This window comes from Euphorbia lathyris, chromosome 5 (assembly GCF_963576675.1).
Source record: "Euphorbia lathyris chromosome 5, ddEupLath1.1, whole genome shotgun sequence".
Lineage (NCBI taxonomy): Eukaryota > Viridiplantae > Streptophyta > Magnoliopsida > Malpighiales > Euphorbiaceae > Euphorbia > Euphorbia lathyris.
In genome coordinates, this window is record NC_088914.1 from 10,001,353 (window position 1) to 10,010,858 (window position 9,506).

The 9,506-nt window shown below is 39.2% G+C and overlaps 1 non-coding gene across 1 annotated transcript; it reads left to right on the forward strand.

Moving 5' to 3' along the window:
• Positions 1-5,525: 5,525 nt before the first annotated feature.
• Positions 5,526-5,598, forward strand: TRNAK-UUU (transfer RNA lysine (anticodon UUU)). Its single transcript has one exon. It is a non-coding gene; the product is annotated as a tRNA-Lys (tRNA).
• Positions 5,599-9,506: the final 3,908 nt, after the last annotated feature.

Genomic DNA, 9,506 nt, shown 5'->3' on the forward strand with positions numbered 1-9,506 from the left:
TCGAAAGGAGCGATTTCCTGGACTCCGTAAAAATAAGCTCCAACCTCGAGGCGATGGACCATTTCGAGTTTTACAGCGAGTGAATGATAATGCCTACAAGATTGACCTACCTGGTGATTATAATGTTTATGATCTATCCTTTTATGATGCAGATACTGATTCGAGGTCGAATCCTCTTGAGGAGGGAGGGAATGATGAAAATGGAAATCAGAGCTCAAACTTGGGATATCACATCACTCAATTAAAAGCTTCCCGATGGACCTGTTACCCGAGCAAGAGCCAAACAGTTTGAAGAGGAGCTTCAATCATATATGGTCCAAATGATGGACGTCGCGGATAAAAGCGTAGTTTGTGAAATTAATGGTCCATTAATTGTCGTATCTCTTTCAAGTTGCATAAGATGTGAATACGGAGGTCAATTGGAGCATTCGGACTCACATGAGAATGTTCAAGATTGATTGGCGTTGTTCTCATGGATTTAGCAACAATTTCAGAAGTTTTCCTAAGGCGTGGGCACGGCTTAGACAACTTTGGCCTCTGTTTCTCCATAACAAAAGTGGCCTGGAAATTGACGTGGGCACGGCTTAACAGATATCGGCTTCTGTTTCTTCATAACAAAAGTGGCCTGGAAATTGACGTGGGCACGGCTTAACAGATATCGGCTTCTGTTTTATTTAATAATTAGGAAGGTTACCAATATACCCTTAACTTCCTATTTCATTCGTTATTTTATTGTAAGGACTATTACGTCCAAAAACTAATTAGAATTAGGTTAGGTATTTATAGCTTTCCCTTGGATTGTAACGGCAGACATCGATTATCATCAAAATTAAAGTTTGGAATTTCTTCTCTTGAGAGGGTTTCTCTTGTGTTCTTTGGAGCACTACAACTGAACAATTCGGAATCGAATCCTTGTTAGTTAGACTAGGGATTGGGTCTTTGCAACTTCGTTTTGCAGGGGTTTTCTTCCGTCTCAATTTATCATTCGGATCGTATTCTTGGTTGTTGGAGATTGGGATTGGGTCTTTGTAACTCTATTTTACAAAGGTTCTTTTCTATCCAACCCTGATTCGTTAGCTTTCTTGGGAATCAAATCTAGTTGTCGGGTTTTCGAGGCACCGTTCCTCGTGGGTTCGCATCAAGACTCCCGCTGCAGAATTCCCCAAGTAATTTTCCCAAGCATCGCCATGTTCATGACGCTCAAATCCTTAACCCCAAGGCCACCTGCATTGACCGGCTTACAACATTCTTTCCAAGGGACAGTTACTAATTTTTTGGAGTCTATTGAACCTGTCCAGATAAAATTCCGCATGCAGCGATTCATGTGGTGAATTAACTTGGCAGGCCATTTGTAGATGATAAAGGAATGTATAAAACTTCCAGTGATTACTGAGTTAACTAGAGCCACTCTACCGCCCATAGACAGACAGTTGCCCTTCCAGCGGGCGAATTGCGTTAGAATTTTATCCATTAAACCCTACAAATGCCGACTGCGTGGAAAACCATAGAACAAAGGGATACCTAAGTATCTTAATGGTAGCTGACCTTGTTGAATCCCAATAGTGCTCGCTAGGCGGTTAGCACGTTGTGTTGAGATTGATTCCCCCAAGAAGATTTTAGACTTATTCCAATTGACGTCCTGTCCCGAGATAGCCCCATATGTCAAGAAAGCATCTCTGATGGCATTAATATTTTTAACCGAAGCTTTGCAGAACAATAGCACATCATCAGCATATAGCAGATGCGTTGGGAAAGAAGTATTCCTTGTGTAGTCCATCGGAATCAAGACGCCAGTGTCCCCTAGTCTCAGAAGAAGTCGGCTAAGAAAGTCTTCTGCCAAGCCGAACAAGATTGGTGAGAAAAGATCTCCCTGCCTGACCCCTCTTGAACATTTGATGTATCCAGTGACTGTAGAGCCCGTTATGAATGAGATCCTGGCTGAAGACAATATATTCAGAAGCCAGTCCCTAAACTGCAGTGAGAAACCAAAGGCATCCAAAACAGCCAGTAAAAAGTTCTAATCCAAGGTGTCAAATGCCTTTTTAATATCAATCTTGAGCGCCATATTACCCCCAAAGCATCGTTTCCTTAGCATGTTGGTGCCTTCGGATGCTAAAGCCATACACTGATGTATGCTACGGCCAGGAATAAAGCCAAATTAATTTTCCGATACGACCTTGGATGCAATTACCGCGAGCCTATCAGCCAGTATCTTTGAGATAACTTTATAGCAGAAATTGCTCATTGCAATTTGTCTATAATGCTCGATAGAAAGGGCATTATCCACTTTAGGCAACCGAACTATGAGGCTTGAATTCATACCTGGCAGTACCGAACCCGAGCTAAAGAAACTCTTGACCATTTCAAAGACGTCCTGCCCCATAATGTCCCAGAATGCCTGATAGAATGCTCCAGTGAAGCCGTCAGGCCCTGGCGCGCTCCCTTTATCCATATCAAAAACAACTTTACGCACTTCCAAAATATCCGGACAAGTAGTCAGGAAAGCATTATCCGAGTCAGTAACAAGTCGCGGAATGATGTCTGCAATAAGTCGTTCATCCTCTCGCAAACCAGCATTCGACTGGAACAGCCCGGAGTAAAACTCAGCAATGTGCGCGTTTATCTGATCCTGATCCGTTTCCAGCTGGTTATTAATCTGTAAAACGGTGATACCCGGAGTGGCTGTCCTGATTTTAGCTATCCTGTGGAAAAAGGCACTATTACGATCCCCGTCTTGTAACCAGCGTATCCTGCTTTTGTCACGCAGAAAAATCTCTTTCCTGTGTAAGGCCGTATCCAGAATCGAGTGAGCAGCAAGCTCTTGCTCCTTCCGATCCTCTGAAAAACCAAGGTGTGCAATGTCCGCTTGGGCCTGGGAGAGAGCCCTATCAGCGGTTGCAATGTTAACATCCAGATTTCCAAACACTTGCGTGTTCCACCTTCGGAGAATAGGACGAAGCAACCTCAGTTTAGCGCAAAACCGTTGCATAGACGGGAGACGTATCTCAGTTTCCTTCCAGAATTTGGTAATAGTCTCACGCAGATCAGGATGTGTGATCCACATTGTCTGAAAACAGAAACGGGCAGGCAACATCTGACGGACAGCACCTCGGAGGAGGAGCGGGCTGTGATCAGAGTGATGCCTGGAGAGCGCAGTGCTACTGAAAGAATCCCAAACATCAGAGAATTCAGAGGAGACTAGTACCCTGTCCAGTCGACTTTCAACCCTTGCCGATCCGTGCCTACCATTGCACCAGGTATAAAAGAGGCCCTGCGAGTTTATATCAATGAGAGAACCATCTTCAATAAAGTTACGAAAGTCCCGGCACGGTCTTGAAGCTAGAGATCTCCCAATTTTTTCATGAGAGCCGAGAATAGCATTGAAATCCCCTAGCACTGCCCACGGACCAGGAAGGCGGCTTCTCATTTCAACCAGTCCCTGATACATCTCAGCCCTCCTGTTTGCCCAAACACTCCCATATACCAGCCCAACATAGTTAGAAGTTCCCCTGATCTGTACATTTAGTAGAACAAATTGTTCCTGTGATAGAAGCATAGTAGTCGAGCTTCTCATTCTAGAGGTAACCAGAACCCAAATTGAAGGGGGATCCTTCTGGTTCGTTGTCACACAGTGCATATCCAAGCAATTCCAAAAAGAGCTGCGAATAACATTGAAGTTAACCATTGGTTCCACTAAGCATAAGATGTCCGATTTATGTAGGTTACATAAATATACAAGGTGTCGCTGGGTATCCAGGTTGTGGATGCCTCTACAGTTCCAATAGAGAACGTTCATTTAAAACGGCTTGGGATTTTACTGACCCGTTTGACACGAGTTGTGGTGTTATTTTCTTTCCCGTTGTCTCTGCGCTTACTACTCTTGACTGTTTCCCAGGAACTATCGTCAGTAAGATCAGCCCATGATTTCTTTGCGGATTCACAATTCTGTACCTCTGGGATATTGCCAACTCCTGCTGAGGGAGGGCGTTCTGCAGAACCCGAGTCCACTAGGGGGGAACGCAATTATGGGCTTCCCATTAGCAAGCCGTCCATCTTCGGCTGTATCCCATCCATTAACTCGGCTTCAGGATGGATCTGCTGTTCTATGTCTTCTAATTGCAACGGCTGTGGTTCCTCCTGCTGAGGCTGCAAATCGTTTAGGATGCGATTGGTAACTTCTTTAACTGCGACTTCCGTCTGCACTGGTTACTTCTTCTTTTCTACTACCACTGTTGGGCATGCCTTTCTATCAGCTTCAGTTGGCTTCTTATTTCGTTTACAATCATAGGCCATGTGGCCAATATTCAAGCAGACTCGACAAAAGCTTGGGAGCTTTTCATACACAACTTCAATCCATATCTGTTTTCCGTTTCTTTCAATGCCCAATTTTGTAGGCAGTTCAGTGTTAAGATCCACATCAATGAGCATTCGAGCAAAGTGACCAAAATCGCCCTCCAATGTCGCTTTATCAAACCTCCAATACCCTTGGCTATGTCAGATAAGATCTGTGCATCCCAATATTCCCATGGTAGTGAATAAAGACGAGTCCATACCTGGGCATTAGTTGATTTCTCAGCGAAAGGATCAAAATCGGGTGTCCACGGCTGCAGCCTGAATGTGCCAGGTTTTACGTTTATAATGCCTTTGGAGAAGACACTGTTCTTCATCTCTGTAGATCCCAGAATTACATGATAGAAGCCACGCCCAATGGAAACCAGGCGCCAATGATTCTGCAGCCCCCATACTTTGGTTAGTGCCTGCTTTAGATCTGTAACCTTCAAGGGGAATCCCCTTTATTCAGAATTAATCTTCCGATTAAAGAAGAAGAACACATAGCGACCCGTCTGTCATACGCTACTTGAGTGATTCGGACTGTCTTGATTCCACCAATTTCCGATATGGTGGCCGAGGAAGATGGCGCTTCACTGACATTTGTTTTCAAAGCTCCCGCGTAGGAGCGGTGATTTGAAGGTTTTGTTATAATCGATTCACTCGCCGGAGGGGAGGATCGTAACTTTGGATTGAACAGAACTCTAATGTCGCAGTAGTCATCTAGAGAAAGAGGAGGCGCAACGGCCGGAGAGGCCATCGCCACCGTGAGCGTTATCGCAGCCGTTCAGCGGGCGGCAGCGGCTAGGTCAGAGTCCTTCACTGTCAGTTGTTTATTGTTAGGTGTTTAATAAAATTATATTGAACTGTTACTGTTAGTATTTTTTTTTTTTGAATTACTGTTAGTATTTAAAATGTCTAATATAGACAAGTTTTAAATTAATCAACAAATAAATTATAAAATAAGAAGGATAATTTTGTCAATAATTAATAACTACAAACATCTGTTCATGAAAAGCTCTAAAAATGAGTTTTTCCAAAACATTGCAGTATTCTAAGAAAATGCTAAACGTTGCGGTTATATAAACCTAACCAAACGCTACATTTCATGCGGTTTGGAATGAAACGCTAAAAGCTCGTCCGAAAAGCTGAAACAAACACCCTCTTAGAGTTAAGGATTGCCAACATGGAGTGTAGCCGTCTTAGCTCAGCTGGTAGAGCGCATGGCTTTTAACCATGTGGTCGTGGGTTCGATTCCCACAGACGGCGTTTCTTTACTCTTGTACTATTTGCAGACCTTGAACTCTATTTTATAGACCTCCCGCTCCAAACATGACGTGTCAAATATGAACTTAATGTGTCATTTAATGGGATAAAATCATAAATCATTATTCGGAAAGACTCACAGAAACAATCTGAAAAAATCACTGATTACTTTCGGGGGCATTTTGATAGGAAGGGTCTTTATTTGTTTCAAGTCCGGGTATAGACTGGTCATTGATGTTGTATTTCCATGGTTATGAGTAGTAATATTTTATTGTTTACAGATAGATGAGATGGTTAAAACTTTTGTTTTTTTAAGGGTCCTAGGTTCAATTCCCCCAACATCAATTTATTTTAAAAAGTGCTTATTTAGTTAAATTTTATTTTTCAATAGTTATAAACCTATGTTACTATTATTAATTTTTTTTTACTATTAGGACTATTAAACGAAATCTAACTTAATTTTGAGAAATTTTACATCAATACTTAAAATTTGTTCTTGAGCATTCAAATTATAACACGCATATATATAATATATATATAAAAAAAATTAAGCAAATTCGATTTAGCAACATTTTTTGTTTTCAAACGCACATGTAAAATCGGCCCCCCAACCGAGTAATTATGTATTCACCACTGCTCCAAAGTATGCCTCCTCTAAATAACCCCCAAACATCTATCATCAAATAACTGTTTGTATTATGCATGCCCAGGCTTCCCTATTTGTCTTGATGACCGTAATAATCTGCTTTCGAAGCTGGATCTCTTGGCCGCATTCTCTTTCCTCTCCTGCTGTAAACCATCCAGCATTAGAATTAGGAAGAATTGTACTAGGCCCATCATGATTCCTATAAAGAATGATTGTACAAAACAAACATAGACTAAAAGTACAAAATCTTCTTTTAATGAGTATAAAAAAAAAAAAAAAAAATTCCTCCTAGCCCTCTAAGTTATAAATATTGTCATGTTAGTTTTCATTTTTCTCAACTTTTTCCTATTCTTTGCAATCATGATCAAATTAGGGTTTAAATTTAATATGCCTAAATTAATGGTTAGTCAATGAGTTTGTAAAATTTACAGAAATAGTTAAATTTGAGATAACAATAATATTAGAACTTCCGTGTAAATTTGCATCTCAAAATAAATAAAAGATATTAAAGAAATAGAGATGAAAAGTACCAATTTTCCAAGACTCCCAATTCTACCGGCAGAATAGTTAAGAACACTTATTACAAGCATTATGATCTTCATCCCCTAACATCTTCTATTCCTTAGCAGTCACCGTAAGAATTCAGATCAAAGCATGTTATAAACATAGAAAGAATTTGAATCTAAAAACAAAGTGATTTTGAGTAAATCTCAGTTGATTAGGGACAAAGTTATTAAAACCGGACAATGAAAGACAATCATAAGATAAGATAAGGATGTTAAGGATGGATCAGTGTGAAATCGGAGAGTAAAGAAAAGGAAAACCTGATTACAAAAGCTCGAATTGGAAGATTGGTTTAATAGATGACAAAGCCAAAGCAAATTCTAAAAATATTTATACAATTTTCTAAGGAGAATAACCTTAGTCTTCCATCAAAAAAAATAAAAGTTAACCTTAGTCTATCCGCGTGGATGTTTTCTTAGAGAAATATGGACCGCTGGTTTTTTAAATGAAGGGCAGCGATTCTCATTCGTGAGATTGTCGGATTGATGATATGGCACTTTTCCAAATTAATGTGGATTAAAGTATTCTTATGGCTGAGAGAAAAAAAAAAAAAATATATATATATATAATGGTTTAGGCCTAAACCATACGCAACCCTCTGAACTTGTTAATTTTGGTCATTTTGTCCCTTAAATTTACGGGACGACCTATTTGCCCCTCAACTATTTAAAAGTGGTATTAGTAACTCCTTATTTTCATTATAACGGAAACAAAATGAAATTCCAACATTAGTACAAGTGTTTATGGAAGTATTAGAACCAGCCTGCATATACGTAACCTCATTTGTAGCCTGTTTTAGTAGTGCACAACCCTATATGCAATTTTTACAAGAGAACTTGTGTACTGTCTATACTAACCTCATTTGCAGCTTGTTTTAGTAGTGCCCTTTTTATTATGACATTGGTCCTTGCAATGAGATATGTCATAATTGTTTCCGTTATAATGAAAATAGGGGGTTGCTAATACCACTTTTAAATAGTTGAAGGGGCAAATGGGTCGTCCCGTAAGTTCAGGGGGCAAAATGACTAAAAGTGACAAGTTCAGGGGGTTGCATATGATTTAGGCCTATGGTTTAATAGGTTTTACCATGTACTATCATTTCCAACTAATTAAGGCCCTGTTTGGCAAAGAGCGTTTTGGGATAAAAAGAGCGGTTTTGACCAATTTTAGAGGTTTGACCACTGAAACCACTATTTGGAGTGTTTGGTAGAGAGAGGTTCGGAAGAGAGGTTTGGGATGAAAACGCTAATTTAGAAAAAGCTCCTTTTAGGAGCTTTTTCTAAATTAGCGTTTTGCAATATTAAAATTAATGGACTTTTGTAACCCTAATAAATAAACTCCATCTTTTCCTGCGCCAAAATTAATGCCCTTATTCGTCTTTTTGCACAAACCGCTATTATTAATCAGCTAATTTTTACCAAACAGGTTACACAAACAGCTAGTCAAATCAACTAGTCAAATCAGTTAATGTAATCAGCTAACAGCTAATGTAATCAGCTAACAGCTAATTTCCAAACAGGGCCTAAGTGTTATTTACCCCTAAATTAAATTAGGGTATCCCATAAAATATAACAAAAAAAAAAAAAAAAAAAACTCATTCAAATCAAAGCATTAACTATCGGCTCAGAGGTTTCCAAGATTTGGAACTTTTAGAATCGTGATAATGGATATTAGAGGCGGCAATGGAGGGATGACGGCGGTGATAATGGCAAGGTGTTTGTGTTAGAGATAAAAAAAGAAACTTATGAAAAAGGACTAAAATTAATATTTTTCTTAATCATGGATACAATACACTTTGTTACAGACTCTCATCTTGTTTTTTTGCTCGCACTCTATAACAATCACACAACTATATATATAATATATAGAGTTTCATCAATATATAAAAAACAACACATATTAATGTGTGTACATATAGCCACACATTTATTGGCAACCCATACTTAATTAATTATTTAGACAACTTTGACTAACACATTTGTTCCAATTTCAAAGCATTCACGTGATGCATTTTTAAAGCTTTTTTTTTAATTAAAAATTTAAGTTTAATATTTGAACATGCCCCCTTAAACTTAATTTTTCGTGACTCTCAATTGAGCTCTCAATTGACTGAACACATCGTTCTTTAACGGTTTCATGAAGATATCTGCAATCTGATCTTCAGTATCACCTCATTTTGTTCAATGCATTCCCGAATGAAATGGTACCTCGTGTCAATGTGTTTACTCCGATCATGAAACACTGGATTTTTCGCTAATGTCAGTGCAGACTTGTTATCGATAAACATCTTTATTGGATCATTTTGACTCATCTGAAATTCTTTTAGCAATTTTCGAAGCCAAATTGCATGACAGACACATGAGGTTGCAGCAATATATTCAGATTCACAGGTTGATAACGTCACAATTGCCTGCTTCTTCGAACTCCATATAAATGCAATATCACCCAGAAAAAAAATACAAAACCAGTTGTACTTTTTCGGTCATCATTGTCATCGGCCCAATCATTATCACAATATCCAACTAATTTAAAATCGTCAGTTTTTTAATAATGTAATCCCAAATTAGTTGTACCTTTCACGTAACGGAGAATTCTTTTTGTTGCATTCCAATGTGACACCGTTGGGCTTCCATGTATCAACTTACTAAGCCGGCTGCATAGAGAATATCTGGTCTCGTACATGTCAAGTATCTGAGACTTC